General features: G+C 42.2%; 1 long non-coding RNA gene across 3 annotated transcripts in view; it reads left to right on the top strand.

The window, feature by feature from the left end:
• LOC102548462 (uncharacterized) overlaps positions 1–12,802 on the top strand; it is a 96,689-nt gene that overhangs the window by 69,916 nt on the left and 13,971 nt on the right. Inside the window, exons 4-5 of one of the 3 annotated variants that reach the window (XR_015638561.1) lie at positions 7,598–7,694; positions 11,959–12,246. The exons of 1 other annotated variant lie outside the window; for it this stretch is intronic. This is a non-coding gene — a long non-coding RNA (uncharacterized LOC102548462). Of the gene's footprint in view, positions 1–7,597; positions 7,695–11,958; positions 12,247–12,802 lie in introns of those variants that run through there. One more of the 3 variants, XR_015638560.1, reaches the window with a different exon arrangement.

Below are 12,802 nucleotides of genomic sequence, written 5' to 3'. Positions count from 1 at the left end.
TGATACTTAGAGTGTAAGTTAGGCTCCTAGGGAGCAGAGAACACGTATTAAGGTACATGAAAGCCTCAATAAAAACACGTGAGAACCACAGCCAGAAAAAAGCTAAACAAAACATCACGGCAGCTGTCACAACACCATGTGCTAAAACAGACAAAGAGAAGCAAAATTCTGCTCCACATAGATAGTCTTAAATATTTCCTTTTCGGGGAACGCCGCTGCCTGTCCTGAATCCATAAAGGCGCAGGGTAAGAAAGGCTGGGTGGCGATGCTAAGAGTGCGTGGGGATTCTGAGATGAAGCAGCAATAGCACCCTGGCTCCTGATCAGGTCTCCTTCCTGAGGTAGACAGAAGAGCCTCCCTGGCTCCTGCTATTGTCAGACAAGATTAAATGCTACATTTTAGCGAAGTCATACTTTGTAGCTGTGCTCTGGTATTGTCTTTATCTTTACTAGATTCAAGCAATATTGGCTAAACTAGTCAATGATTTTGAGCCTCACAGCACTTCCTAGATTTTTCATTTTCACTTTCACTTAGAAATTTCCTGTGGTTTTCGAGCTTGTAAACTGCCCTAAGGTAATAGAATGTTACTGATTTTACGTAGTATTGTTAATCGTTACAAAGAAGAGTAACTGTATCAAAGAAAAAGCCAGCGATTTACAATGTTAACATTTCCAACTCTCTATACAGCCTTTGACAAATATTTACATTAGAATTTTATTATTATTATTATTATTATGATTATTGTTATTTACACTGCTGGGGAATTGACCATTTTTAAAATGCTAGGCAATAATGCTCTATATACTGAGCTACACCTTCAGCTAAAAGGCATAATAGTAATGCATTCACTTGAATAAAAAATTCCCTTTCTACAGTTCTAAACATATTTAATAAGCAACAAGGTTACTTGTTATAAGTATTTTGGTTGCTATCAGAAAGAAAAGACAGGAATTATTCTCCTATTGTCATTTCTAGACCAGTTGAAATTGTAGCATAGATTAATCCTTTTTAAAAAAAGATTCTCAAATCTTAATTTTTATCAGATAATCCATAAAATACGTGATATTTTCAGACCCCCTGATTAAAATGAATAAAAACAGCAGATCTGTGTTTAAGCTAGGAGTGGAACTCATAACCTTGCAGACCCAGAGGGCCGGTTGACATAGCTTCGGAATCATAGGTAGCTTTCATCATTTTCCTCATTCTACAATGAGAACGTTAACAGTTTCTATCTCACCAGGTTGCTTTTTAAGAACTGAAATAATAGATACAAAGCAGTTGAGGGCATGAGGGCCAGGACTAAATAAATACTGTCATTGATAGAGTTCAACGCACCGTGATATGATTATTTACTAATATTTAAGGACTCTTTTGTTGGAAATATATTAAACCACAGTGAGCCTCAGACTCACACTTGTCATTTTCTAAGAGTGGAGTATTATTTTAGAAACCACGGTGCTTGTGTCACTATAAAACTATCAGCTTTCCTGTCAAGACATGTATTGAGTATCCCCGTCCCTAGAATCTTGTCAGCCTACCAATACAAACTCGGGGACTTACGGCAGAGCCGAGTGTGTGTTTACAAAGGGAAGGAACAGTGTGTTCGATCCTAACTCTAACATAAGTCTGAAGAGGAAGGAAAAACAAACAGCAAACAAAACTCTGTTCTTTCAAAGTCTTTTTCTCAGCTTAAGATTCATAAGAACTGCAGTTAAACTTTAAATTATCTTCTAAATTGGTAGATCTGCTCTGATTTGAATTTAATATTATCCTCCTTTGGAATATTATAGAACCTGTTTTGTTTTACCCACCCCCCACCCCCTTTGGCCAATTCCAATAGCCCCACAATGAATGAATAAATGGCTGAATTCAGTTATTCATTCAACAAGCAATCATTGAGTGGCTACAAAAACTATAACACAGACAGCTTGTTTCCAAGGAGAAATATCCACGGAATGGACCTGTGTGCTAGTATTGTATGGAAGGACAGCCAGCACAATGTCTTGCAGTTAGAAGATGTGGCAGACAGAGTTCCTTTGTGCGTGTCTATACATTTTAAAAATCAACATACAGAAAGTGAATCTTCCCTGGTCCGTGTCATTCAGTGTTGTTTGTACAGAGCTGGGGTTGGGAGAGCTGCCAGCATCTGTGGCTGGGACAGCAAGGAAAACTGGGGAGAAGGCAGGGAATACTGAGTTTGCGCCTGTCTGTTTACCAGTTCCTTCCTTCCATCCATCTCTTAGGCTCTCTTGCTAAACCTTTTCTCTCAACTTCTCATAACCTCAAAAACTACACACACGGGTCATTTTCCCTTGTTCTTTGTAAGATGTTTTAAGAATGGGAACACTTCCCTTTCTCCTTCTGTTTTTCCACACTTTACACATGCGATTGAATTTATCCTCTGGCTCTGTTTATTTCTTCAACCACTCAGCGTGTTTTCTTGGATCATTCACATCCAGCTCTTTGACATCTTTCTTTTGTAATTCCAATTTTGTTTTGTTCAAAGCCATTTCTCCCCAAGACGATTCACACCAGCCTTTCTCTCCACCTTTTGGCAGAGAGATAAGGACACCAAGAGAAACACCATGGAGAGCAGACTTTTAAATGTTAAGTTAAATCTCCCTAAAGTGAATTTTTCTAGGTGTACTCATGTGCATGAAAGGGGGAGAAAAAAAATCCCCCCTAAGATTCTCACTTCATTCTCGGAGGTGATAATTTATTCTCACTCACAAAAGCTATGGAGAAAAAGTGGAAACTCACCAGTTAATTGTCAAAATTGCATACCGTGGTGTTGGTGTCGGCCATGCCCTCTGATTTTCCAGGGCAGTATATTATTAGTGAAACAATCCTCATAGGTGTCTGGATCAGTGGAAATCTTTAACTATGCCTCCTTGTGTTAGCAAACACTGTGATTAAGTATTTTCAGAAATCCAGATTTTTTAACAACCAGAAGTCTTTTACTAGTCTTCTGAGTCGCACAGTACACATAACTAGGTATCTTTGAAGGTCCTGCCCACATACCAGTAGTAAGCGTGCCATCAGCCACAGTGTCAACACATTTTTTTAGGGAAGCTCTGGAAAAGGTCAGTTTTATAATTACCTGTAGGGGGGCTATCATGTAAGGAAACATATAGTCCTTCTCCACAATGCCACAACTGTAAAAATCAAGACGGTGGAGGGGAATTCTTTGGCAGAAGCCTTATTATTGGGATTAAGGGTTAATTCCTTGAATACATTATACAGGACAGAGTTATCCCTACCAAAGAGTGTTCAGCCATTACTATCAAAATTAATAGTGAAAGTGCACAGGCAAATCAAGCACTTGCCTTTAACCTTTGTTTTAGTATACAGATCTGTATACTTCGCACACACTTGTTAGATTAAAAATAATTAATGGACATGTAAATGATCCTTAGAGCAAACCATGCTTAAGTAGGCAAGGACTTCACATGACTCAAAACAAATTCAACTACGAAGATTAAAATAATCTAAGAAGGTAGTGATGGCCCACTTGTAAAAGGTGCATATTCAGAACTGGTTTTTTTTAGGTTTAAAGTACAGTTCATGAAATTTGAAAGCCAAAAGAATGTGTAAGCCCAGAAAGTTTGAGACATGCAATTACAGAATAACCCTGAGGGATGAATGGCTTTTAAATAGCTTGGACTTTATCTCCCATCCAACAGGGATTTTATTGTATGTGTTATACTATCCGGGCCCAAGAAGGAAGGGTTCCCATCTTTAATTTGGGGAATTTGGGGAAAACATCAAGAGAGGAAGGACTTCAGGCTAACTCAAACTTACTGAGAATTGCAATGCCAGTGGCTTGTGGGTTATAGCTACCTAGATGCCCATTAATAAAGGTGTGACTCTGGCTGCTTTATTAAGAACAACTTTTTTGGCAGGGTCTAAAACAGGACCAGTGTTCCTCTAGAAATTATATATAGCGAACTCTATTTCCATTGGAAACTCGTACTTTAACAAGCATGCCAAAAATATACATACACACAAATACAGCATGTGCACAAGCATGCGTACCCCCACACCCATACCCACACAGGTAAACACTCATGCAGAGAAACACACACACACACACACACACACACACACACAGGTGCACACACAGGATGGAGGGGAGGAAAGGTTCTGGAGTGACATAGGGTAAAGGCTCTTTCTTCGTTTTCTGTGAAGTCTGTGAGTTTGTCCTGATTCTTTGGTGAGGATAACTTTACACATGTCTTTGATGTTAAGTACTATGAGGTAGCCTTAATGAGCAAAATTGATCAGGGAACTTTTGTACTATTAAATTTTAAAGAGGACTAAAGAGCACAACCATTAAAAATTCTTCTCCAGCCTCTGTGTGTGCTATAAGCCGTCAATCATACATTTTTAGTGAAGAATTATCTCCATATGATTGCTGCTTTCTTACTATTTTAGTGAGGTTGAAAAATAGTTTGTGACTATATGCTGCATAACTGTTATTGGCCATGTTAAAATGTTTCTATTACCTATTAACAACTTTACACAGCAAAAACAGAAATTGAGCTGCCGGTAGGAAAACTTGGATGGGGAAAATTTTAAGGAGGGAAGAAGTTTAGAGATAAAGAATTAGGGGCACCCGAGGAGCTCCTGGGAATAGCTTGACATACTCATTATGAAATTGAAAGAAGAAATACAAAAGAAGGGTAACTCTTTAAAAACTTCGTTTCTGAGGCTGCACTGATACTCAGTAGTCAAGAGGACTAGCTGCATTCTCAGAGGACCTGGATGGGGTTCCCAGCACTCACGTGGGCTCACAAACACCTATAACTCCGGTTCTAGGGGATCTGATGCCCTGGTCAGGCCTGGGCTGACAGCAATGATGCACAGAGTGCATATGTGTGAATGGAGGAAAAACCACTCATGCATGCACAATTAAAATGAGTGACTCTTTAAAGAAAAACATGGCTCTCTGAAAGAGGACACAGAGAGGGCAGGTTGGGGCTTATATGGCACGACTATTGTGTGTTTGAAAATTTGAGTAAGGAGCAACATAGCTTATAGTATTGCAAGCCCAGACATATACTATATTTAAATATATTATATTTAAACCAAAATATTACCCATACAGATTGGCTGTTTAAAAAAAATTTTTGGCTCATGAAGAATGCCAATATTGAAGATTTTTCTCTCATCTAAATTGACAGGGTCAGTATGTTAACATTGCACTCTTCATTTCCTTTTAAATACATGGTGAAATAAAACGAGAAATGAGTTAGATCAAATATGTGAAACTTGTTTTTGCACTTAATCAAAAATTTCTTTTCTGATAAAGATACTCACTCAGTGCCCCAAATATTCATTAACACTCATGGGCTTCCTTCCAGTATCTTCTGTCCCAGCACCCTAACGTTTTTGTTCCTGTATTTCAGGGTATGTGTGTGCTGTGTGTGTGTGTGTCGAATGTCAGCTCTCTGTGTTTCCAAGCCAGTTTGTGTCAGTTGCTCCTGTGGTTATATAATTGCACTAACTAGTACATTGAAAACTCCAGGCAAACTCTATCACTTTAAAACTGCATGTGTAAAGCCTTTTACATAAGAAATCAGGATTAACATATGCTGAGCTTCTCCTGTGATGTAGATAATACTTTCTAGTTTTCTTCTGCCTTTTCTGTAAGCACGTACCAGGAGTCTCAGAGGCCACATTAGCCCTATAGGAAGGACACGATCAAATGACAAAAATCCCAACCAACGGAACAACACGTGAAGAGCTATACTTAGCTCTACATCCAAGAAACTGCAGAAGAGTCTTCCAGCAGATGTGGGTTGGTACAGAGTTTGACTGCCGCGCTTCCCTAATTGGGATTGGAGGTGGCCACTCTGCGTCTGTGTTGATACACACGCTAGCTGCATCGTTTGTTAATCTACCCGTTACGACGGCTATGAAGATTAATTCCAAATGTGTAGTATGAAGCACTGAGAAGAAGCACTGTATTTAGCAAGTTCTTGGTAACAGCTGAGACATAACGATGTGCTTATAAAGCAGTGGTTTTGTTAGGTAAGACGTGATAGCGATGAACTTGGGTGTGTCCAAGATCTGTGAGTATGGACGTATAGGAACTGTTATGTGAGTAACACATCAATAGGGGTGGATTCCATCTAGATCTCTGAACAGATCACCTCGGTGTGCAGCTTACAGTGAAAGGATACAACGGAAGACTATTTCAAAACTATTCGATGTATTTCGTTTAAAAAAAATGTATTCACAAATATCGATTTTATTGTTTTGCATTTAAATTGCCAGTTTCTGGTTGGCGTATGTGTCCATATATGCACATATGGGTTTGAGACAGCCTCATAATCCCAGGCAGTTCATGGACTAGCTCTGCAACCAAGGATGACCTTGAATATCTAATCCCCATGCCTCCACCTCATCCGTGGAGCAGTTTTCGGTGGTGGTGGAGTGGAATCAGGGCTTTGCGCCTAGTAGGTGAGCATTGTTTCCGAAGGCCTACAGGCCAAACCCAGCCAAAAGTGCTTGTTTCGAAAACTTGGTGTATGAAAGGATTTTAACATTTCTTCGGTGGACAAAATAAAGCTTGAGCGGAATAAAACTCTGGATCCTATTAGAAGTGGTAGCTATCATTTTATAGTTGAGGAGCTGACTAGTTTCTCTGAGATCATACACTTGCTTATGTGGAGGCATGACTCATTCTTTTCTTTTTTTCTTTCTTTTCTTTCAGAGCTGGGGACCGAACCCAGGGCCTTGTGCTTGCTAGGCAAGCGCTCTACCACTGAGCTAAATCCCCAACCGGCACGACTCATTCTTGAGCTGTCGCCATACTGACTTCCCCTATCCCCCTCTGGAGCCAAGCATCCGTTGTTGGGGCTGCTATTGGGCCCATATGTTCTCCTTACTCCTAGTACCATCAGAACCTTAAGAGTGCAGTGATCTGAGAGCAGCACCCAGCAGTGTTGGCTTTGACAGCCCAAGACAGGAAGATGGCTGTCCCCTGGTCACTGTCTTATCACAGACTGAGCAGATAGTCAGAGGGAAATTCTTGGCCAAAGCCTCTGGGACAGTAATTCAGCTGCAACAAGGATAACGATTTGCCTTCCTTCTCTATTACTCACTGAAAACACAAAGGGAAGGTAGTAACGCCATCTCACCTTTAAAGTCTGTGGACCCTTCAATTTGCTGACATGTCGGGAGAGTTTCTAGTCTGGTCTGTGAGAGTGCAGATTCTCATGCCAAAGAAGGTGAGACCCAATTCTTGCATTTAGGCAGAGATAAGAGGTCACAATTCCTAAAAGTTGTCTGACTTCCTCCCCAGGAATAAAGCCATACCCAGCACAGGTCACAAGGAGGATGCTTCACCCTTCCTCTATAGGTTATTTTCATGTCAGCAATATGCATGCATGTGTGCATGTATGCACATATGCATGTATGCATGTATGGATGTATGTATTCTCTTGTATGCATTTATTTAAAAATGTAACATTTAGCAGGTTTAGTTTTTAGTTCTAGCTCTTTCTTAGTACCAATTACTTTCATCAAACTTTTGCATTTGTTTTTGAGATTGTAATTTAAATACAACATTTTGCCGTTACTCTTTAAACAGGAAAAACTAAGGCTCAGAAAAGCTGCAGAGTTATTCTTCATCCCAGCACAATCCGAATGACTGAACCAGGAGTCAAACTCACATTTGCCCGGTACCAGTAAGTAGGTGGCTATGAACCATTTAGAGAAGTCACTTTACACAAAGAAAGGTCAAGAAGGGTACGAGTTTCAACCTCATCAGTGGCAGTTGTGTCAAGAGCTCACTAGTCCATTCTGTTTTTTGTTTTTTGTCTTTTTCCAGTCAACACACAGAGAGTTGTGGAGATGGCCGAGGAAGCCCTTCTGTTCTTCCACGTTCCCAAATCAGGCAGCAAATTGCTTGGCCAAACAGTGCTGTGCCTCAAATGACTAACTTGCCCCAGAGGGTGGGGAACAACTGGTCTACCACCCACTTCCCTGAGAGATGCTTCTCCTGCAGCAGTCACCCTCCTCAGCTCAGCTGGGAGAGCCTCTAGAAAGAACCTTTCCTTAGACTTGTCTCCATATTCAGAGTCAGCATATAAGCCTCCATTCCCCAAGATGTCATGCCTTGAGAGTTCGGTCCTCACGGAGGTGGTGCTGGGAAATGGAGGAACCTTTAACCGTCCAGGAGGGGAACTAATGCAAGGTCCTTAGGTCGCTGGATTGCTCCCCTCTGGGATGATAAGCATGGTTCTTAGCCTTTAAGTGAAGGTTCCCTCGACTCCTGCATTTTTTGTTTGTTTGTTTGTTTGTTTGGTACAGTTCTTATATAGTCCAGACAGGCCTCCAGCTCTCACTTTATAGCTATCAAAGTGACTGAGAACAATGTGGCTCATTAAAGTTACTGCCTTTGCATTGTGAACGTGTAGAGTGGCTGGGGCAAAAAACGAGAAAAGTTAGCAAAACCGGGCAATTGTTTTTTCGTGAGACTTAAGTTAGCTAGGCGTTTCCTAACTCGTTCTGTGAGATTAAACCATCCTTTCCAAAGGACAACAAATGGGGATGAGGTGGGAGGGCTGGCACTTGTTTTTATGAAATGAATACAAAGTTATAACTTTAAAGCACAGGTGACGAGACAGTAGACTCCAAATGCCCAGGGCGTTGCATACCGGTGACTTCGAACTTTTATTCCCCACCCCTTTGAGTCTTTAGAACAAATATGGCTCCACAAATAATGCTGAAAGCTGTAAAATTCATAAAACCTTGGGCATATTAACTTTTATTTTAAAGGGAAACAGACCTTGGTGCTGTTCACCACTCTTGGGGCTCCAGAGACGGAACTGACAGAGCATTCAGCTCAGAACGTCTGTCGTAGATGCATTCCAGGAGATGAGTGACAAGGTCTCCATGGGAATAGGCAAATGAGTTCACCCAGGAGTCTGTAGGAAGGCAACAGACTCTCCAAGTCTGACAGTGCATGTTCTGAGAGCTAAAAATCATAGAAACACACTAGCCACATCTAGGGTAAGCACCTTTGAATAAGAAACTCCTAGAAGGGAAAAGGAAACAAATCATGCTTCTTAGAAAGTTACAGGAGGACCCTCAGGAGAGCAGTCTACAAGGGGAGGCATGCGATTCCATTTGCATGCTGTGCCAAGTGTCTGGAGGAGAACAGAAAAGAGAGGAATAACGAAACGAAGCTACAGGAGACAGTCAAAGAAACCGTCGTCGGCCGCCTAAGACAGCAAGCAAGGATCCAGTGGAGAGAGAGGCATGGAGGAAGCACATGATGAATTGAAAACCCAGGGGCCTGAGGGTGAAATGCAATGGTCCCAGCATGCTCTTCAGACACGTCCAGAGATTTGTAGACCTTAGCCTCAGAGCACCATGGGGATTAATTAAGATGCCTGGGCTACCAATCCAGAGAGGCTAGGCTCACAGCAGGTGAGGCTAGGAGGAGGCTCACAGCAGGTGAGGCTAGGAGAGTTCGAAGCCTGGTGTAGACAGCTGAGTGGGTGATGAACCTCTGGGGCCAGCTCTGCACCTGTGTTGTTTGTCATGGTGCCAAATGCAGGTCTTAGCCTCCAAGTTGAGGCTATTCTAGTCTGTGCAGTCTTCATTCACTGAGATGGACAGAGGCTTGCGTTTTAGACCTTTACATTGTTTATGTTTAATTTACCACAATGCGTCTCTTGGATGCCATCTTTCCATCTTCTGTCATTATTTAGCCTGTTTCAGTTATTCATTTAAAGATGTGTTTATTTTATTTTTTATGGGTGTGTGTGTACACCATGTGACTGCCTAGTGCATGCGCAGGCCAGAAAAGGTCTTTAGGTTCCCTAGAACAGGAATTGGGGGCAGTTGTGAGGCACCAAGAGAGCACTGGGAATGGAATCCCAGCCATCTGGAAGAGTACCGAGTGCCCCTAACTCCTGAGTCATCTCTCCAGACCCTCCTTCCGGACATGATTTTTCAGAGAAACCAGAATATTGGTATGGCTTCCTGACCTCTAATCCTGGCTCTGAAGCTTGTCGTGTAGGATTTATGGGTCTGCCTCTACAAGAGCCTGCTCCCATTCACATCCTTGCTAGCAGAGAATGACCCAAAAGGGAGGAGCCAAGAGACTCCACTTTTACTCTGAACCTATGAGGGCCCATTTATGCTGTGTTTTCTCTAGTGGGTTCTGTTGCTGTCCCCAAATATTGCTACCCAAGTCATCCTGGAATTGGCGGCAGCGTTCCTCGCCCCAATTTCCTGAGTTCTCAAATGAAAGACACAGACATAAACACAGACACACACACAGACACACACACAGACACACACAGACACATACACAGACACATACACAGACACACACACAGACACATACACACACAGACACAGAAACAGACACAGACACACACACAGACAAATACACACACAGACACAGAAACAGACACAGACACACACAGAAACAGACACACACACAGACACACACAGAAACAGACACACACACAGACACACACAGAAACAGACACACACACAGACACATACACACACAGAGACACACATAGACAGACACAGAAACAGACACAGACACACACACAGACACAGACACACACACACACAGACACAGAAACAGACACAGACACACACACAGACACACACAGACACATACACACACAGACACAGAAACAGACACAGACACACACATAGACACACACACAGACACACACAGAAACAGACACACACACAGACACACACAGAAACAGACACACACACAGACACATACACACACAGAGACACACACACAGACACAGACACACCCACACACAGAGACACACACACAGACAGACACAGAAACAGACACAGACACACACACAGACACAGACACACACACACAGACATACACACAGACACACACACACAGACACAGACACACACACACAGACATACACACAGACATACACACAGACACACAGACACACACACAGACACAGACACACACACACACAGACATACACACAGACATACACACAGACACACACACACAGACACACACACAGACATACACACAGACACAGACACACACACACACAGACACAGACACACACACACACAGACATACACACAGACATACACACAGACACACACACACAGACACACACACACAGACATACACACAGACACAGACACACACACACACAGACACAGACACACACACACAGACATACACACAGACACAGACACACAGACACACAGACATACACACAGACACACAGACACACAGACACACACACAGACACAGACACACACACAGACACACAGACACACAGACACACACACACACACACACACACACACACACACACACACACACACAGCCTTATATTTTAATATGCCTTAAATAGCTGAATGGCTGGGCCACTTCCGAGTCTCCTTGTAGCTAACGCGCTTTCCTCCGATATTTCTGAAACCTATATTCCATCTTGGCTGAGTTCCTCTCAGGCTGAATTCCCCAGCACCTACATGAAGGCTATGTTCTCTGCCCAGTCCCTCTCTGACCTCTACTCCTTCCTGGGCATGGCAACCGTCTCCCTTCCTGTTCCTTCCTTAGTCCCTTTCCCTGGGAATCCTAAATCCCCACCTCCCTGCCCAGCCATTGGCCTCCCGCAACTTTATTTACAATCAAAACCAACTGGGGACCAGGCCCCTCAGAGTCTCATGTAATTTTGGGGAGCAAATTGACACAGTACATGCTGCATTAGACCTATTCCACAACCAGTTTCCACGGACACGAGCAAGGCCCACTACAGGTATAATCCCAGCCCTTAGGAAGGGGAGGGAGGATGTCTATCCTGAGTTCAAGGACAACTTGCGTTACAGAGTGAGGCTCTGACAAAACTAAAGGAAATACTAGTTGTAGGAAATTGGTTTTAGAGGAAAAAAATTACAAAAAACTAAAATTCTCCTCTCTTAAAGTGTCCTCATCCCACTTGAAAGGAAGTGACCCTGGAATCACAAAGAGCACACCATGGGAACAGGTTAAGCTTTCTGTCAGAGGGACTGCATGCGAAGGAAAGCACTCACTCTACTGCAAGCACGTCAAGAGATGTGAATGAGCTGTGTGCATCGATGTTTGTGGGTTTACATGTTAAGTGTTTTAAATGTGCAGAATTACGGCTTTCCACCAGTAGATTAAACAGGATTAAGTCCTATCCTGTGTGACTTCTGCATAAGTAAAAAGGTTTTGAATTGTCCACATTTTAAGTTTTTGGTTTTGTGCACTGCTTCATATGAATTTGTGTCTGTCACAGGGTTAGATGCTCAACAGATTCACGTTGGAGGAGTTTGGATAGATGTGAAAACTGAACTCTTCCCATTTAGGAAAAATGTAAACACATTCATATTCAAGGTTTATTTGAGGCCCGTTTTAAGACTGAGGGATGAGCTTTGGGGAGGTGAAGGAGGTGACCATTCAAAAGCTGCTTTACAGAGATTCAGACTGAGTATTTCAAACTCTCCATGCCCATCCTGACACAGGTGTACATGTCAGTTCTCAGCTTCATCGTGTCTCCTTTTAAGGAAGACTTTCTTCTAAAGCAATACTGAAATATATTGCCTCACATTCTCTTCTGTGTTCTAATCTGATTCTGACACATTTAGATAAGTTACATTAGAATTTGTCTCTCTTTGGGTTTACTCTGAACACCAACACACTCATTCTTACATTTGATTGTTGGTTGGGAAAATATAAGAAACTGGTGAACAGATGCTTTGAAAATCAATCAATCAAAAACTTCTACCACTTTGTTAAACATTTATG

Source organism: Rattus norvegicus, chromosome 15, assembly GCF_021556685.1.
Source record: "Rattus norvegicus strain SHRSP/BbbUtx chromosome 15, alternate assembly SHRSP_T2T, whole genome shotgun sequence".
NCBI lineage: Eukaryota > Metazoa > Chordata > Mammalia > Rodentia > Muridae > Rattus > Rattus norvegicus.
The sequence above is the reverse complement of the archived record's forward strand: the minus strand, read 5'-3'. Positions and strand labels throughout refer to the sequence as shown.